The following is a 19,997-nucleotide window of genomic DNA, read 5'->3' on the forward strand; positions in this document are numbered from 1 at the left end:
TTCATGAATGGGTATTTAACAATTATTCCACGAGCGCGCGTTGGATATGACATGATACATAGCCAACGAGGCGCGTAGCGCCGAGTTGGCTATAATCATCTCATATCCAACAAGCGCAAGTGGAATAATTGTTTTATTAAAAACAATCAAGAAATATTGCTAGATCTTAATGATTTCGCTGTGCAAGAACAACCAGGAGACAATTTTAATGGTCGCCATTTCTCGGCCATGGTATAATTGCTCATATACCATGGCCGCTAAGCCAATCAAATCCCTCGAATTGCATTATACAATGATTCAGTTTTTAATAATTGCCAATATATGAACTACCATATTCCTAACTTTGGCCCTTCTCTTTCACTTTTATAGCTATTTTACCCATCCCCTTTTAAAAAGCTCTCCTTCTTCCAGGGGTAAAAATTCCCAGGGAGCCTCCTCCCCTCTGTAAAGCCCCTCCCCAAATTAGTAAGTTTTTATGCATTGTGTCCTGTCAGCCACACATCATCTCACAATGTTACATGGGAACCAGTTTTTAAGTAATGTAAACAAGGAGGAGACTGCATGGGAGAGAGAGAGGAAGAAGAAAGCTCTCGATAGTGTTCACCAAGGAGTCTTACTTGAAATTCTCGAATATTACAGAGTGAATGGAATTGAATAAGCATGGTTTGATTTATTTTTAACTTAAGTTGTTATTAAATGAATAACATAAATTCAAGGTAAATAAAGTTTATGCTTTGTTAATGGCATCTTATCTAACCGACAAAGCATTACTTGTGGCATACCTGAAGACTCAATCCATGGCCCATTGCTCTTTCTTGTTTACAACTATTTTGACATAGGTGGTCCAAAAAAAAGCATAAGAGTGTACGCGGCAATGCCGAAAGGAAGGATGGGAAATACTAAATAAATTTTAATAAAAGCTCAGAATCCATATAATGCCTCAACCGTACAGCGAAGACTTGAGATGGCGGGCAATATGCATTCTGAGCTTTTATCGAAATTTATTGGGTGTTTCCCAGACTACCTTTTGGGAATGTCTTTTACACTCTTTTTGGACAATCTTTGTCGAAACAGCTGTATATATGTCTGGATTGGCAAGAACATACCTCCAGAAATTGGGCACACTTTGAGATTTTCTAGGCCTAAGGAATGTGCTAGTTCAAAAGTCCTTTTCTTTTTATATAAGTATAGTTACTGTTAGGTTTTTGTTTAATTGATTTTTAAATTGCATATTTCAATTAAATTAATTGTTAGTTTTAAAAGGACCCCTTTGATAACAGTAATGATGTACTGATGGGTTATCCTGTATAAATATTTGTTAATTATTACTATTATTATTATTATTATTATTATTATTATTATTATTATTATTGTCTCTACTATCACAGTCTTCGCTGGTGTTCATTTTGTGCATCAGCTGGGTGCAAACCATGCACCTGGGGCATCAGTCACTCAAGTCAATACTTCCATTCAGATACTAAGCATGCAGATCTTTTGAATCTCTGTCACAGTATTATTATTATTATTATTATTATTATTATTATTATTATTATTATTATTATTATTATTATTATTATTATTATTATTATTATTATGATAAACCTCTGAAAAATGCATGGTTTCCCCTAATTTTCTTTTTGGATTCCAATAACCCATGCCGTGATCTACTTTTCCCGTGTAGTTAGAAACTGTGCAAAATATCTCCGTTTTAGCACCCACCACTGTTAAAGAAACCTAACTTTCTTGGACCAACACGAGAATGTGTGCACAGTAGCAAAAGTAGGCACCATCCTTAAATTGATTTTTCATCTTCATACTCTATTCATGCTGCACGTGAATCACGGCGATCGAAGATCTGGTTAATATTTCACACTTTTGAGCGGAAATCCGACACAGAATAACGGTTCACCAGTAATGGATCACCAGCCTAACATTACTACGGTTATAACGGCGAAAAATAATCGAATAGCTTTTCAAACTCACGCTTTTTGAAGAGAAAATCCTTGTCAAAATTCTTGCTCTTGCTTGCTACTTTACTTTAAGTCCCAGATGTTGAGCAAAGCATTTGAACGGGAAAGGTCATAGGACGCTTTTCAACAATAAAAAATACTAAGTCTTTGGCCTGAGCAAAGCTGCCAAGAGGAAAACCGGGTTTTTTGGGAGTTCACTAAATCTATGAAAAGACAAACACACCATGTACACCTTACCAGACTTGATCACACAGTCAGGTCTTTATAGCGTTCCGTTGCGGACAAAATCTTCAAGAAATTACCATAAAAATTATTTGCTTAAAAAAGGACAGTCTTTCTCTACATAGAGAATTAAGTCGAAAAATTAACATTTTTAGAGCAACTTTACACTTGCGGAGTAACACTCGTGACTGAAATAGATACTCCTAAATCAAATCTCCTGTGGGTATCTGTTTTTGGAGAACTAACCATGCCAGCTGGTTATTTTGTCTTATATTCCGGATAAATCACCTACCAGATGCTTTTTAACTCGTGAATGCGCGCAGGCGCAATGAATGAGTTATCGTAATGTGGGCGGAGAATGGAATGTCACTCGATGGGATGTAAATTTTAAGGTCGGCACACGCGAAGTGGACTAGTCCCTGCGACTAGTCCCCGCAACTAGTCCCGGGGACCAAGTCCCTTCGTGTGAACTACTCATTTTCATGAAAAATCTGGTCGCAGGGACCAAAATTTGGTCCCTGCAACTTGTCCCACGAAATCAAACATGGTTTGAATTCGACAAGTTCCGGGGACTTGTCCCCTCAAATTATGCTGGTCCCTGCGACCAAAAAAAAAAAAAAAACAATCGCTGATCAGTATTTCAGGTCCCATAATCCCTTGAGAACTCCGTTTCAAGATGGCGGGCGACGGTGAGGTTAAATTAGTATTTACATGTAAGTTTTGTTTGAATTTCAGGCCTTGTTTGAATAACTGCTGTTTTTCTGTTTTGAATCAGTAGTATACCGAACGCTAGGTGAAAAAAAAGTCTTTTCGAAATTGTAAATGACTGATTAATTTTATAGATCGACAACGGGTGTTTTATTAATGCGTTCGTGTATTTCAATGTTTTGCGGTTAATTAACTAAATTCGGTTTCACTGTTTTGGATCGCTCCTTTTTCGTCTCTACGCTTCGCAGAATTTCAGTGAAAGTGCCCTAAATTTTGTTATTTCGATGTGTAACAGGTCCCCGCATGTAAACCCTTCAAGGGACTTGTCCCTGCGACTTGTCCCATCGTGTAAACACTACAGCGGACTAGTCCCTGAAACCAGTCCCTGCGACTAGTCCCCTCCTGTGTGTCGACCTTTATGTTAATTTAGCGGGAATTTAAGTCAAAATCATAAATTATTCATGAGTCTGCGTATAGTGATGTATTCACCATCAGCCGCCATTACGGGACAAAAAACAAGGACGTAAAATCAACTCAACGAATAACGTATTCTTAAAAGAAAACAGCAAGTATGTGTGTTGTCTGCTAACTCCTTCCATTGACCGAAACTAAGGGGCAACTTTCCTTTCAGGACGGATATTCTCCAAAAGTTCGACTTCGACTAACCTCCTTCGCAGACGCTCTTTTGGCTCTTCTCGTTGGGGAGGAAAGATTGTGTGACGAGCCAAAAGAGCATCTACGAGAGAGGCTACACTTCGATAGGCGGAGCTGCTCGTTTCAGCAACATCAAACGCAAACATGAAAACCTTTAAAGGAGCTTACCGTAAAAATCCGAGGAAACGCCGTGACGGAAAGAATACGAAATTCCACAGTGTAATAAATCCCCCTTTTGGTGTCAAACGTAATTGATAAGATCAGGACGTAAACACTAAACAGAACATTTCATTTCTCTGGCCCACAGGGAGTCCACAAAAGTTGTGAAGAAGAAATAAATTAATAAATTATCGACTTACGTTGTTCGTTTCTTGTGGTTTTCTGTAGTGCTCATTTGCATACAATTTACGCGACAGCACTAAAGAAAACCACAAGAAACGAACAAGGTAAGTCGATAATTTATTTATTTATTATTTATTTCTTTTTCACAACTTTTGTGGACTCCCTGTGTCTGGCCGCAATATAACGAAAAGTAAACGTTCAATTAACTTTAAAGATTCAAGACAATTTCGTGGGTGAAAGGCAAAGGGAAAACTGGGAAACTTCGAAATAAATTTCATTCGTTGTCCAGTGTGAGCGATAAAATCCGTAAGATCTGTTCACCAGAACAAGTGTAAACACTGAAAGTTTGCTAATGCACAGAGACAATCAACGCTTGACGTATTTCTATATTTAAGTTCACTTGGATAATGCCAAAATAGCAACTTCAACAAGATTGCACGCTTCTTCCGATGTTATAAAATATGGTCGGCCGTTTGTTTCAAAATTATGACACGGTGTATGTGCGTTTTTTGCCCACGTATACTTGCAATTTTCCCAATTGTATGGGTTTTTATCCCATGTATGTGACGATTTTCTCCTCATGCGTCAGTTCAACGTATACGTATCAGAAACGAACACGCGTCTTACCGTATATATGCGTGTTGCACAAATGCGTGTATACATGCGGTTCATTCACGTCGTTGTGTAAGGAGCATGGAATAATATCGTGAGCTTCAACTTACTTCATGTGCGACAACTGAAAAGAAACTTTGAAATAAAACAAGGATGGCGCTTCTCAGGAAGGAATCGTGCTTTCTCATGGTTCTCGTGCTCATAACTGCTGGAGGTTCGCCAACAACTGATTTGCTAGAATCAGTCGATCGCCTCTTAAGAGACTGCTACCGTTATATTCATAATGCGGACCGAAACATGGCAGAAAACATTAATTAATTTATTGCTTACATCACTAATACATTGTTGTTCATGTTAACTATACAATACTAAATAAAAAAAGTGATTAGGGAGTCTATAGAAAAGCAAAAAAATGCTTGAAGTTATAGATCCCTTTAGATTGAGGTCAACTGCAGCTTAGCTAGATAATTGTTATCGTATGACGGGACGTTGCAATCAATTCAATTGTTGTTTTCCGCGATTCGTTGGATGTAGGTGAGGCGGAAAATACTGAAAGAGAACTCTGGTGATACAGCTTCGGATTTTATTAAGCAGATGGGAGTTGCTGGCAATTGTAGCGGCATCGTGCACGTCCATTTGCCCAATAAGAGGATTGCCATCATTTACTCCTAGAATTCGAGGAGTAGGTCGACCTAGATATGACATATCATTACTTCAACTGGAGTTTCTTCGGAGCACAATGCGATTTATCTGGTCTCATATAACGGGAATTTTATTGGTTTCCAGAACTACCCTTTGGCGTAGAGTACGGAACTTGGAGTCATTCTCCAGTTATTATACTACCATCTACGATACAGAATTAGATGAATTGGTCAGAGAAATAAGATGAATGTTCCCAAACACAGGTATTACCATGATGCTGGGGCACCTGCGAAGTAGAAATGTTTTTATCTAACATCAGCGTGTCAGGGCAAGTTTGGTTCGAATTGATCCTGTAGATCGCCCTTTGAGCTGATTTAATGCACTCGCAAGACCTGTTTACAGTGTCAGGGGTCCTAATTCTCTTTGGCACATTGAAGGACTGCACTGCCTTATCCGTTGGAGGTTTGTGATCCATGGGGGCATAGATGGTTTTTCTAAGCTGATAGTTTATTTAAGTTGTGCCACAAACAACCTTGCTTCTACAGTGCATGCCCTGTTCTTGGCAGCAGTGGAAAGGAATGGGTGGCCCTCCAGGGTACGTTCAGACAAAGGGGGTGAAAATGTAGAGGTTGCAGCATCTATGCTGAGACACGAGGTTGAATAGGGGGAGCATGATTGCTGGGCTGTCTGTACACAATCAACGTATTGAACGTCTCTGAAGAGGTCTTTGTCGGAGTTGGTGATTTTTTCTACACTCTTTTCAACCAAATGGAACAAAATGGTATCCTGGAATCAGCAAGTGTCATTGATTTGTTCTGTTTGCATTACATTTCTTGCCCAAGAATTAGCCAGCAATTGAGTCTCTTTGTTGAAGGATGGAACCATCATCTCCTATGCATAGAAGAAATTGGACTCCCCAACGAATCTGGGTGAATGGAATGATCTCACAAGATAATGCTGAAAATACTGCAGTTAGGGACTTGTTTGTGGAAGACAGGCAAGTTGCTGAGTTATATGGAGAAGACCCACCAGGTCCGCCACCTAATGAGTTTGACTTGGGTTCTGTTGAGGTACCAGATACAAGCCTTCCTTTAAATGAATTAGAACTTAAGGCCATTTCACATAAACATCCTCTTTCAGAGAGTAATGACTTATGGAGTGGATCTCTACCTAGAAACTTGTGAAATCGTTGTCGCACTTATACGAGCACAGAACCATAATTAATAAGCTGCAAAAGCCCTGTTGCCTTTGACATGAAAGGATGATAATTATGTAGACTGAAAATGGGCAGTGCACAGTGAATTTTCAAAAATAGGTCCTTAGATAGCATTTTCAATCCTTGTCAAAATTGGTTGCGACACCTTGCTTAAACAGATTTTTTTCCTATGCTGTTTGCAGTACTTGAATGACTTATCATCGCTCCCTTTGCTTCAGAAAAAATCGCCCATCCATTATTGACTTGATAGGAGGGTCTGTTAAAGCCTGTTAACAACACACTGTCAGGGAAGAGGGATGCTGACCAATAATATTGTTTTTTTTTTTCACAAGAGAAAAGTTGTGGAAGTGTTCTAACACTTTTGACAAAGGCTGCACCTTTAGATTATACTATACTCATGACAAGGATACTCAAGGTCACAAGATATCATGTTGCCTGTCCTGCTGCATCTATCAATATCAGATTATCAGTGCATAATTTTTGATGATAATATACTAACCATTCCTCAGTTCAAATGTTTCTCAGATGTTTGGTTTGAAATTCATTTCCGTTGTTAACTCATAATATTATTATCTAAGTGTATACATGCTCCCTCGTATGAACCAGTATCTCATCCAAGGGGCAATACATAAGTTGGGTTAAGCTGTAGGCGTGGCACTCTGAGGCATCTGATTTTGTATTTTCCTACTTGTTGAATAAACCTAGTGATACAAGGAATGGAATGCCTGTACTTCAGTTGCATTGTAGCTAGCTTCGTCAAGCTCAAAATGTTCTATTACAATGCATTGTAATGGAACAACATGAGACAAATAAATCAAGAAACACTGTCTATTGTATTAAACTTAAAAAGAGGAATACACAAGGCAACAGTAGGTTGCACATCAAGCATTTCCGTGAGCTTAATAGGCATTTACCTTTATACAAAGTAAAATTTGGAATGAAAGAGAAAAAGAAAGGAAGGGACTATATTTGGAACTGAATGAAAGGAATACATAATCATTATACAAATGTGGCAGAAACATACCAATGATCTGGTTGCAAGTCCTTGTTTCAGAGGTTCTCAATGTGCTTGACCTATGGCAAGCAGTCAAGCTGACATACCCACAGAGAGATGACTGTATTGTCCTGCTTGGTGGGGGGGGGCTTGATGTCCTACTGGCATTGGCAACCGGAGAAAATAGTTGTGCAATAATGAAATATTTATTCAGGAGAAGATAGTTTCCTTACTCTTTCACATCACACATCCAAACTTGGACTGCACCTGTCCAAAATCAATCCAGATAGATCTCAGAAGTAGAAAACAAATCAACAGACTTCAGAGGGACATAAGGGTGTGTAAGGTCAGGAGTTGCTATTGAACATGTTTGAGACCACAGAGTCGAGTGATTGACATATGGAATTTTTACCACCAATATTTTACCTGTATTTTCAGGCTATTTAGTTGGACAAAATGGGAATCGCTGAAACACTTTTTCTCAAACTTTCATTGCTGTTGCTTGTAGGTGGACGGGTACATACAGTTTCCAGCTCAGTCTCCGCATCTGTCATAATTTCAATTTAGATACAACTTTGTCTGTAGTTACAGGAAATTCCTGGCCCATCATAAACAGCAGATTGCCTGGTTGTTAGTTTACCATTTTTCCGGTGAATGAAGCGTACTTGTTTAGGTGTCAGGGGCGAAGTATGTGGCTTGTTAACTGGTGGAGAACCATTGTAAGCCTCACAAATAGCATTGAGGATTTCTGAATCAGAGCTTTGCTCATGGTACTCTATGTTCCCTTCCCACCGATCTTGAAATGACTTGTAAGGCCAAGGCTCATCTAACCTCTCCATGCATGTCTTAAAGGGAGAGTTTCACGGTTCGGCGCATGTGCGAGCGATAACGTAAGCGCTGTCAAGCCAATTGTTTTTGGACCAATTAGAAGCGAGTACACAACACCGGCAGGATACGGCGGGCAAGTCTTACAACTTGCTGGCATAAAAATAAAACTGACCGGCCAGTGTTTCGGTCACGTTTCAGAAAGAAACAAAAAGGCTGTCCATGTAAAACACATGGGGATTTTTGCAGCGCCGCTTCGTTTATGAACCATGACATTCAAGAAATGCCAGAACTTTTGCGAACGTATACGGTTTTATTTTAGTACAATGTCGATATCTCGCGGCATCGACCTTTTTTTATTACGCGCGGTTCGAAAAGCCGAGAAGCTCCCTCAAACTTACGTTCTTAAATCCAGTATTTCATCAGCATTCAGTGATAAACTTACTATAGTGTGTACGCTCGATAGCCTGATTTTATTAGACCAGCGAGAAGGCGAAGAACGAGAAATCCGCAAGCTTCAAGAAGCGATGCGACCGTTTAGTAACAACAACACTGAGCGTCCTTCGGAGATGCTGGAATGCATTTGAGAAAACTCTGCCATGGTGGCAAATCAAAACTGCGTTTGCCATTCGCAATGACCATAACTTTATAAATAAATGAATACCTTACAATAGATTTTGTAGTTTGCCGCAAATCTTTTGGATTTTTTTCTACTGCCCGCTATTCGAGCCCGCTAATAGACGACAACAACGATTAATCTCGCACATTTGATCTCATATTTATTCGCTTCGCGTCTCAGTGTTGTACAATTTTTTCCATCCAAAGCAAAACACTGATGTTTGATGCTGTTTGTCCGTCGATTTCTCCGTTTTTGACAGTTGACTTCCATATGAACAAACAGTACGATTGAAATCTAGAAAATCCTCGCGAGTTCATCCAAAGCCAGTTGGTGACCTTTGCCATTTCCGGCGAAAGCAGATCGGCTAGATGTGCCGCGAAATCGTTTTCTATTTTAAACAGACTTATCTCTTTACCAATTTTCCACGTTTGGTGGACGTATCTTGTTAACCACACAGGATTTCTACATCCACTCCACTCTGTCCGCTTTAACTTCTGTGCTTCCAGAGAGTCCACAGAACATCCCGTCGCCGGTCGGCCGCGACGTCTCCTTTGCGATCCATCGACAAAAATGTCGTTTTCGGATGCTAAAACACTTTTAACCTTACAAAAATCGAACTTATATTTACAACAGGAAACAAAGATTATAAAAAGTGAAGAACGAAGAGCGGATGATCCAAATTCGGGCGCGATTTCAACAGATTGTTCCACCACAAGCTCGCATCGAATTTAGTGTCGACCCGTACAATTTATTTTTTAACCGATCTGCTCGCGCATGCGCTTGACCGTGAAACTCGGCCTTTAAAGCAAAGTGCTTGCACAACCTTTTGCTTTTCCTGGGGTGCAGCTATGGGCCGGCTAAATGGCGATCTGGAAGCCCGCCTCTGAAATGCTCGCTGTCCGCCAGATATTGGTCCACCCTGACAATAGCTTCTTATTATGTGGTTCACATTGGCCCTTGGACGGTCAACGGTTGTGCTATAACTATCCACTTGGTTTGGCTGGCCACCCCCAAATATATCCCGCAAAGCATCAGCAGCTGTAAATTACCCATAAAAGAGGATCAAAGTAGTTAACACTTTGTCTGTAGTAAATACTAATACACAGAAAATGGGATTTATTTCCATCACAAAAAAGAGCCCAAGTCTTGTATATTTGCGCTGGCTAGCAAAAACGTTTCTGTCTTCCACCGCAAAAATTCTAGATCATTATGACAGCTAACTAACAAAAACTCCTTTGCCTCATAAGGACAGTGTCTCCTAAGTATTTTTGCACGGCTTACCACTATATGGCTAAAGCAGATCTTAGCAAGGGCTACTGGAATTCAAAAATAAAACTGGGGGTAACCATGCATTTTTTAGAGATAATTTTAGCAACAATGATTTTAAAAATTGCTAAAATACGAAGCAATGTATGGCATTTTTTTCATGCTTAACGTGCGTATATCAAGTTATGGACGTACGCAGGAAGTTTGGAGAGCACGAGAGAAGCGTAAGAGTTGCTCGAGGCGTTCCTCGTTATTAAATTACAAAATTCTCTGTAAAAAAAAAAAAAGCGAAACTGGTTTCTCATATCGGTTTAATCTTAACGTTTCATTAAGCTTCAAGCTCTTAAAAATATACATTTTTTATGGTGTTGTCTCTCTGTAAAAGTTTTTTAATAACAGCGCGCGCATGCTTCCCCCATCTGACTTGCACACGTCATCGGATGGGCCGGACGCACGGCCGTGCGTATGTTGAGAAAGTTACCATGATAAAGCCAATAGGAATTAGATTAGGATGCACCCGCGCTATGTTATAATAGAAATTATTAAAAACTGGATCATTGTATAATGCAATTCCAGGGAATTGATTGGCTTAGCGGCCATGGTATATGAGCTATTATACCATGCCCGAGGATAGGGATCATTAAAATGGTCTTCTGGTTGTTCTTGCTAAGCAAAACCTGCCATAACTTACAATATTTCTTGATTGTTTTTAATAAAACAATTATTCCACTCGCGTTTGTTGGATATGAAATGATTGTAGCCAACTCGGCGCTTCGCGCCTCGTCGGCTATCTATCATCTCATATCCAACGCGCGCTCGTGGAATAATTGTTAATTATACCATACGTAGAAGTAGCGTATGAAGGTGAAAACTCTACTAACCTGACAGATCGGAATCTTTCAAGGAAGAATGTTCCCTTTCCCCATAGTACAAAATATCGCCATCTCTGAAATTCAGAAATATTACGATTTACGAAACTAGGCGAAAAACAGATCAGACTAGAATTCTACTTTCCTCAATGTCTCATAACAATAACAAAAAAGCAACTGGCCACAAACGCAATGCATGTTACGTACCGTAACGTTACATCTTTTATTTCGCCAAGGTCGTGATTAAAAATCTTTTCTGTCTCTTGGATGCCTAATTCCTGGGCAAGTCTCATCTTGAGGTCTTCCATTGTTGACCATTGTTCCAGGCATGGCTAAATACAAACCGTCGTTTGAACGAAGAAAGGAATATTACCATACTGAAAACAGTAAGATCAAGGTCACGTGCTAGGCAACCAAAATTGTTCACATGTATCAAGTTTCATTTGGCAACAACACGACGCGAGGAAAAAAATTACGGAGGTTCTTGGAAGATAAACTGGACGCTTTTTTTGTCGATTGGCAACCACGTAAAACCACCAAACCAAGAACGTACATGTCCACCTTTGCGTATCTAAAGGAATCAGACGGTGCGTGTACATGTGTAATTTAATTGTTTTGCGTGGTAAGCAAAAAACATTGTCTACACTAGTAGTTTCCATTGGAAATTTCAGTTTTTGGAGAACAGCGGGATTATCAGTTAAATTTCACTGTAAAACTGCCAGGAGTGGAATAAAATTTACCATTTTCAAATCGCCTTTACCTCGCGTGAAATGTTTATGAAACATAAATCCCGCAAGCGCTGGAAGATTTTCATTAATTACTTCTTCCAAACACAGTAATATTCATTTTGAGTACAGAAATAGTGATGTGCAAGGAGTAAAATTTCGTGACCAAACATTAATGAAAGCCCTTTGTTTGCTTTTGACCGCGCACAAAAGTAAATCCACGGGAAGCAGAAAGAAAATGTTGTAAACATTTTAATTGAATTAATGGCGAATCACACTTATGGGTTATTTGCACAAGTGCATTTATTTTCCAGGAGTCGGGTGACTGCTTTCTATTTACGAAGACGCCATTGTAACTGTTGTGAGAAACATTGCAAACTGTGTGCAAGTTGTAATTAATGTGCGGAGTTTTTTGCTTGCGACCGCAGGGCTGTTTGAACAATCCTCTCGAAGTCTTGATCTCTCACGGCACACAAGTTTAATATTCTTGCTGACGACGAAGATATTAAGTTTTACAACCAGGGTTTTAGTTAGCTTTCACTGATATTCACTGATATTTCACGACGTGAGCCTATTCCACGGCGTGAAATAAGCCATGACTTTTTCAAGGCGTGAAATGTAAAAAAGCCTCACCATGAATTGACGAGAAGGGTCACATATACATGTTCATAGGCTGGCCTAACTGCGGAGCTTGTAAATACTGTGTTTATTGTGATTAAATTAGCGGGAGATACTGATGTTTATGGTTACCGTGTGCGAGAATTTGAAAGGATTTAGGTAGTGATGTGGCTCTATAAAGTGCTGAGTTGGGTTTGTACTGGAAAATGGTAAATTTACTTTGAAGTTCTTTTTAACATTGCTATACAAAGCCATTTTCCGAATAAAAAAGGCTCAAGCAGACAACGCGACTTTTCAACGTTTTCCACAAAAGTTCTTAATAACTGCGGCATTGTATCATTTCAATAAACACAACAAAGTAAATCTGCATAAAACATCGAATGTATTTTCAGTAGACTTCCAGGAATTGCTTCAAATATCCTGAGAAACGTGTCCCCGCAATTCATCGGATTTTATCTTCACTTGATTTCAAACTCTTTGCCTTCTCAAAAACCTGGGCCGGGTTGTTCGAAAGCCGATTAACGCTAATTTACGATTAAAAGTTAAGCGAGGTTTTCATCTCGCTTGTTGAAAATGGTTTTAAGAGCAAATTTCAAGCTAAATGTATAGAAAAGTCTAAGTCAAAACTGAGAGCCAAAATTCTTTTGGAAGGATTTTTATTGATTAGTAATTAAACTTGAATCAAAGTTAGCGTTAATCCAGGATTAGCTTAATCGGGCTTTGAACAACTGGGCCCTGGCTTTCTACATGAAACAGGATTTCTCCGCTCTATAGGTGTTCTTTATATTATTTGAGGCCGCGAAATCAAGGCAAATTCGTTGAGACCGTACACATATTTATAAAAGCCTCTGGCACAGGACACCCAGGCTATTCACGTACGCAGCCTGAAATAGTCTGCTGCGGAGCCACCAAGATGCATTCCTGCAATGCGGGATGGCGTCCACGAATCCTTGTAGCGTAGTTTGATGCGAGTACCGCTTTAAGTACGGCTACCACTATTCACTTCTGCATTAACGATTTGGCCCACAGGAGCCTTTGATTCTTTTCAAGATTATCCATTTTTCTCATATATTAAATTATCACAGATCTTTGACATTAATGTACACGTATGTGCCTTTTTAGTAGACTGTTAGTTAGGCCTTTATATTAGTTTATGGCAAAAAGAAGAAAGGAATCCGCACAAACTGAAGTGAGTACTTGTTTCTTAAAGTTAGCTCTTATTTTAATCAGTTAAAATGTGCTTGTTGCCAACTGATTGCATGCTGGCCCAGCAGTTATATATCAATCCCCATGAAAATTGGTAAATGTGTAATTATGATTGTATTTCTGTGTATGGTTGTGCTTTTTTATCATGCTGATCTATTCCCTGATTATAATAAAAGGGAGGATTGCTCGTATTAGTCTAGCAAATTGATAATTACATGTAGATGCTTAAGTTAAGATTATCGTTCTCCAGCGTTCAACCGTAAACAACGACAAACATTCTGAAAAATTGGATGCGATCTGAGTTAAGTAGGTGAAACCACCGTGAAAAAAGTGTTGATTCTGTACACAGCCAGCATGGAACGACACAAGGCAACTTACACCGGCTTTTTTCAAACATCCAGGATGTGAACGAGCTTTGTGATAGATACATGATTATATGTGTGAGAAGTTTCAGTATGAATTAGAAACTCGTCACTCTGTTTTGTCTCAATGGTACACCTCTGTGCTAAAAATGACCTAATTGTATATAATTTTTTACTTCTATATACTGGTATTATTATTGTTATGTTCTCTGCTCAACGCTTTATTCAACAGATAATCGATTGAGATAGTACCTGAAAACTGCACGTGCTCGGTGTACTATTACATTAAGTAACATCCTCCTTTGAGAGAGGGTATGAAACAACTGAATCAAGTAAATCACGTAAAAGAGAAAGTAAAAAAAATAAATAAACGAACAAAAGAAAAAAATAATAAGAAATCTGAATTACATAGCGGACACGATAAAACGTGTTCTTTTCTTTAGTCATAGTTCAAGTGTTGTTGTTTTTTCTTTTTTGGTGTCGTTACTCCTAGTTTCTGTCTCCTTTTCTGCACCAAGAGTGCGAGTTCATTTTTTAATATAGTCCTTTAAGTAGGTTGGTTCACAGACGGCTCCCCTAGGTCTTGGCTTGGAAGGCAGAGGGGACTGGTTGGGTGGTTTGTTTGAGCTTCCTAGCTCTGTTCTCTTGATGTGTGTTGCTGGGGTTGGCTGTTGTGAGGCATGAGGTTTCTGATACTGGACAGGGGATGTAATGCTTGGCTGACGTGCGGGTTGAGGTTCTCGGCAATCGTTACCTGGGTTGACTTCATGTCTCGCGATATCTTCTTGGTTCGCTTTTTGTGTCTTTCGAAGATCAACTGGCTTTCGCCTGCAGGTTGCATCTTCAGTTTCAACTTGGTAAGAACGCTCGTCAAGTGTCTTTGACACTGACGCCTTCTCCCATGTCTTGCCATTCAGTGCAAATAGTCTCATGCGCACGACATCTCCTTCCTCTAGTGGAGGCAGGTCTCTGGCTTTCTTGTCGTAATAGCGTGCCTGCCTTTGCTGGCGTGTTTTTATTCGCATCTTAACGTCATCTGTGTTGACTCCTTGTGGCTTGAGTAATTCAGCATTTGTGGGTAGTTCCGTTTTAGTACGCCTTCCCAGCAGTCTTTGTGCTGGACTGGAATCCATACCTTCTGTGAGTGTGTTTCTGAAGGCGAGAATTGCAAGGTACGGATCACATTTGCTTTCCTTGGCTTTCCTAAGAATGTTCTAAGCCGTCTTGACTGCAGACTCGGCCTGTCCGTTTGCTTGTTGCTGGTGAAGGCTGCTTGTTCGGTGCTTAAATCCCCATTCTCTAGTGAACAATGCAAATTGAGAAGAGGTGAACTGTGGTCCATTGTCAGAGGTTACAATTTCTGGAATGCCGTTTCTTGCGAAGTGGCTCTTCAGCTTCCGGACGCATGTGAAGGCTTTCGTGTCTCTGAGTCTTTCAGTTTCCCAGAAATTGGAAAAACAGTCCACAGTGACGAGGCAGTCTTTCCCATCAGTGGTGCAGATGTCTACTGCTATTTCCCAAGGTCTGTCTGGGGCTTCATAGCTCATTAGCGTTTCCTTTGGTTGCTTGGCGGAGTACTGGTTGCATATTTCACATTGGGAAATGTATTCCTTGATCTCAGCATTCATTCCAGGCCAAAAGAGGCACTCACGGGCTTTCCTTAGACATCCATTGATTCCAACGTGGGAACTGTGTAGCTGTTTCATGGTTTGGTAGCGAAGGGCTTTTGGGATAACAAGGCATTCTCCCCTGAAGATCAGCCCATCATAAACGGAGAATTCATCTTGGTAACTGTAATTGGGATTCAGCACAGCAGGGAGGGCCTTCTTGTCAGCTGGCCATCCAGTGAGAATTACTTCCTTGAGCAGTTGAAGAACTTCATCTTCACTAGTGTGCTTCATGATTTCATCGTGCTTTTCTTCTGGCACTGGCAGGATTTTCAGCGCGTTGACCATCTCAAAGTTTCCCTGAGCGTTCTTGGTCGAGGGTAGATATGCTCGACTCAGTGTGTCTGCCAAGTACATCCGAGATCCAGGGTTGTAGACAAATGTTAGTGTCGAACTTCTGAATTTTGAGAAACATTCCTTGTGGTCTCTTGGGTTCACATCGTAGCGGCTTCTTTGAGATGGCTTCTAGTGGTTTATGATCACTCTCGACCGTGACAGGTCTGCCATATGCGAATTGCTCAAACTTGTCAAGTGCAAATACCACAGCAAGCAGTTCGTTTTCAATTTGAGCATATCTAGATTCAGTTTCGGTCAGGGCACGGCTTGCGAAAGCCACAGGTTGACCCTTCTGTAGGCGTGCTGCACCTAGTCCCCTCTCACTAGCATCACATTTGATCGTTAGCTCTTCTTGAGGGTTATAGTATTTGAGAAGTGGTGCCGTGGTAGCCATTTCTTTGATTCGCATGAAGGCTTCGTTATGTTCATGGGTCCAGTTCCACTCATTTTCTTTGCAGGTGAGGTTTCTGATGGGCTCCATGACTTCACTTAGTTTTGGCATGGACTTTGCTAGGTAGTTGACAAATCTGCAGAATCTTCTGACTGCTTTAATGTTGTCTGATCTCGGCATTTCTTACACAGCTTTTATCTTGTCTGGATCCGGTTTCAGGCCTTCTTTGGTGACGAGGTGTCCCAGGTAGGGAAATTCAGCGCACTTGGGTTTCAGCTTCTGCTCGTTTAGTTTTATTCCCTTGTTTCTACAGCGCTGCAAAAAACTTCTCCAGGTTCTTGTCATGATCAGCATTGGCTTCTTCATCAGTATCACCGTTTTTTTGGAAAGCGTGTATACAGAGACAAATTTTCAGTTTCTTTAAGTCAGCTTTTATTCAATAAAAGCCAACTCGTAAGTTAACGAGTTGGAAAATCGCGAAGTCAATTCATAATAAAAAAAAATTAATAATGCAAAAGTCAATTCATATTCTCAAGAGACGTTTCTTGCTTTCACGCCAAGCACGGCTGGCTGGTACAGAACTGCACTTAGCCGGGAGGGGTGGTGTGTGGTTTGTTACGTGCCAAAGGCTTCCCGTGGATTTCCCCGGCTGGGCACATTTTAGTACTCGTGCCTAGGTTTGACCGTGAGTTTGTTCCAACATTCCAGGGACACAGCTCGGTCGGCGGCTTAAATGGCACCCGATTTGAAATGAACTTTGTTTTCAACGAAGGCCTGTGTCTCAATAAATGAACTCCTCCGTAAATAAGCTACCCAGGAGGGACCGCACATCATCCTTCTTGCCATATGGTGAGGCAGGTAAGCGAGAGCTTAAGTTTCAAGCAAATTTTAGCGAGGTTTTCGAAGTGCTCTCCTTAAATGACGGGCCAAATTTCATTGAAATTCGACTTGTAGTTTCTTACCTTTCCATTAACATAATACAGTATTGCACGTGGAACAGCTGCTGAGAGATAAACCGCTCAAAACAGCGTTTGTAAGCACTGAAGAGCATTGAAAACACAGCAAAACACACCGGGCAAGCTTTTTCAGACTTTAGTATATTTTTGTGGGTTTTTTCAGGGAATATTGTTGTCTAAATTTCGATTTAATTTTAACTCCATACAAACTCTTAAATCACGCTTGCATGGTAACCTGTGTCACATACGCTTTGGTGAGCTGTGCTTCTAGTTGCTGTATTCCTGGAAGGGTCCCAAGATCTCCTTCGAAGACGTCATGGTACTCTTTGATTAGCTGGTCAGCGGTCTTCGCCTTGGTAGTTTCACTGCTCTGTGGCATTTTGATGTTGGCCACCTGCCCGAAATTCTCTGGATGCATTTCCAGGAGTCCCATGTGTTGGCTGGCTTTTGCTCCCAGCAGTGGGGTCAACTCTTCCTTGACGACTGCGAACTCAACGGAGTACTTCTTGTTGTTTTTCGGATTTCGGATCCTAACGCAGGTAATACCTTCAGGCTTCAATTCCGATTTGTTCCACATTTGTACTGGTTGTGCTCCTTTGCGAGGGCTGGTTGCACGGCAATCTGTTGCGCTATTGTGGGTGCTTCTTCAACTTCTCCGTCGCTCATTTTGCTTTAGGATTAACCGCTCTGCCACCATGTTATGTTCTCTGCTCAACGCTTTATTCAACAGATAATCAATTGAGATAGCAATACACACAGAGGTTTGTCCGACTTGAGAACTGCATGTGCTCGGTGTACTATTACATTACGTGACAATTATGGTTTTTCTGCCTTCGCTCACCCTCTACCGTCAAGCTGCACCATAGGGTCAATGTTAGATTACAATTTGTCTTTTTTTCCTTTGATTATTTTACTTATTTATGGTAATTTGTGTTCTTATGTTCACTAGGATAAAAAATGTGGAATTGAAACGGGCAAGCAGCCAGGAAAAAGCTATACAACAGCAAACGTTGCACCAAAGAAAACGCTGAAGCAGAATCTGACGACAGTTCATAAATTTCCATCGTTAGGGGAGTTGGCGAGTTAGGATCATGGCAGAACTGCAGGTGTTTATTTTTTTTAGTTTACTGTGTCAATAAGAGTTGTTTTTGAAGCTTTCCTTTTAAAACTGAGTCAGATTTGGTACCTGGCACCGCCTTATTTAAAATCCTTTGAATAGTTATGTTGTGGAACAAGGTGATACAAGTAGTGAGTGAAGGCGTCCAGGAAGGATGCGACCTGTTAGCGGATAGAAAAATGTCGATGAAAAACAAAAAAAGGGAAAGAAGAGAACAAAAATGGAAAAGAATGCTTTTAATCATAGTCAAAATTCTTGCATTGCCCAATTTCCAGATTTTGTGAGAATTACGAGTAATTAACGTTTACGTAGTCGGTTTGTAGCCCAACAAATGCTGGATTATCTCCTGTTGTTTTCGTGAAAAAATAGTGTGGATAATCAACTGGTGACGAGTGAAATTGGGAAATAATTTCACGCACGTTTCTTTAAAAATTCTAATTCTATCGAGAAACGTTGCCACAGCAATTTTGTAATTGCACGTGCTGAAATTTCGCACTATAAATTAAGAAGTAATTTATCACCCATGATATTATGAATAGAACTTGTCTTTTAGTCACTGATTGTGGCCTTAAATAATGAGGGAAAACTGTTATTTACATCTTTAGTACTTTGAAGAAATTTCAACGAAGCAAATAATTTCAGAAACAAATGAACAACGAAACCCGAAAAGTGAGATGGCGAATTTCGTCATACGCTAAGCAATTTGAACTGGAAAATATACAATGGCAAATCAAGTAAATAGATCACACTGATGTCAACAACTCACTGTTAAGTTTGCTTTTGGAGCTATCTAGTAGAGGCGGTCTCTCTAGATCTCACTGACCTTGAGTGTAAATAATATAAAGAAGGTTTGGCATTTATTGCCCTTCTTCATGATCACTAGACGGAAAAACCTCAACTCGAAGGAGCAAATCCCAAGCTCTTTTACGTTAAAAAAATTATTGAAGTGCTCAAGATCGTCTTTGAAGAGAATTCTTTTAAAGTAATAACATTATGACAAAAAAAATAATATAGCGTTTGATCCTAAGTTCTAAACCACTTTAAAATGACAAAAAAGAAAAAAAAAATAACTAAAAAAGTATCATCATCTTGCACATGTACAAACTAAAAAAGAGTTGACTATCAAAAAAAGAAAGGATGATAAAAAATGCTGTTTTAATAAAAAAGCAATTTATTAATAACTTTTTAAATTGACTTCAGCCAGATAGGCGCCTCCTCTTGTTACTGTGCATCCCAGGATAGTCCAAGAAACTCTAATTTCTTAAGGATGGTGGCTCTTTATTCAAAGCCGCGTATTTTTATATGGTTTCAGACTAAGGCCTGTTAAAACCAAAAAAGAATTTTTGGGGCTCCACACATTTTTTCAGAGATAATTAATTAAGTTTCAGTTTGGAAAAAATTCCATACGTTATTATTGTTATGTTGTTTAATCATCTCTGGAAAATACCTGGTTAGCCCCAATTTTCTTTTTGGATTTTAATAGTCCTTACTATAAAGATATTTTCTTGCATAGTCATAAACCATGCATTAATTTATCCCTGTGTGAGGAGACACCGTCCTAAAAGACCTAACAGCACAATTGCACGTAATATGTTCAGGAAGCCTGTTACACAATTTAGGAGCACATGCAGAAAATGAGGCAAAGTCCCTTTACGTGTTCAGGTTAGTATATGGAACCTG

General features: G+C 39.9%; 1 protein-coding gene and 1 long non-coding RNA gene across 2 annotated transcripts in view; one reads left to right on the forward strand and one right to left on the reverse strand.

Annotated features, from left to right (window-relative positions):
* LOC146489731 (uncharacterized) overlaps window positions 1–19,997 on the forward strand; it is a 133,431-nt gene that overhangs the window by 87,388 nt on the left and 26,046 nt on the right. The gene's annotated exons all lie outside the window — the stretch shown is intronic.
* Window positions 8,492–19,997, reverse strand: part of LOC146489735 (uncharacterized) — a 213,204-nt gene continuing 201,698 nt past the window's right edge. The window contains exon 2 of the long non-coding RNA XR_014859682.1: window positions 8,492–9,602. This is a non-coding gene — a long non-coding RNA (uncharacterized LOC146489735). The remainder of the gene's footprint in view (window positions 9,603–19,997) is intronic.

This window comes from Pavona decussata, unplaced genomic scaffold (assembly GCF_977016875.1).
Source record: "Pavona decussata unplaced genomic scaffold, jaPavDecu1.1 SCAFFOLD_3, whole genome shotgun sequence".
Taxonomy (NCBI): Eukaryota; Metazoa; Cnidaria; class Anthozoa; order Scleractinia; family Agariciidae; genus Pavona; species Pavona decussata.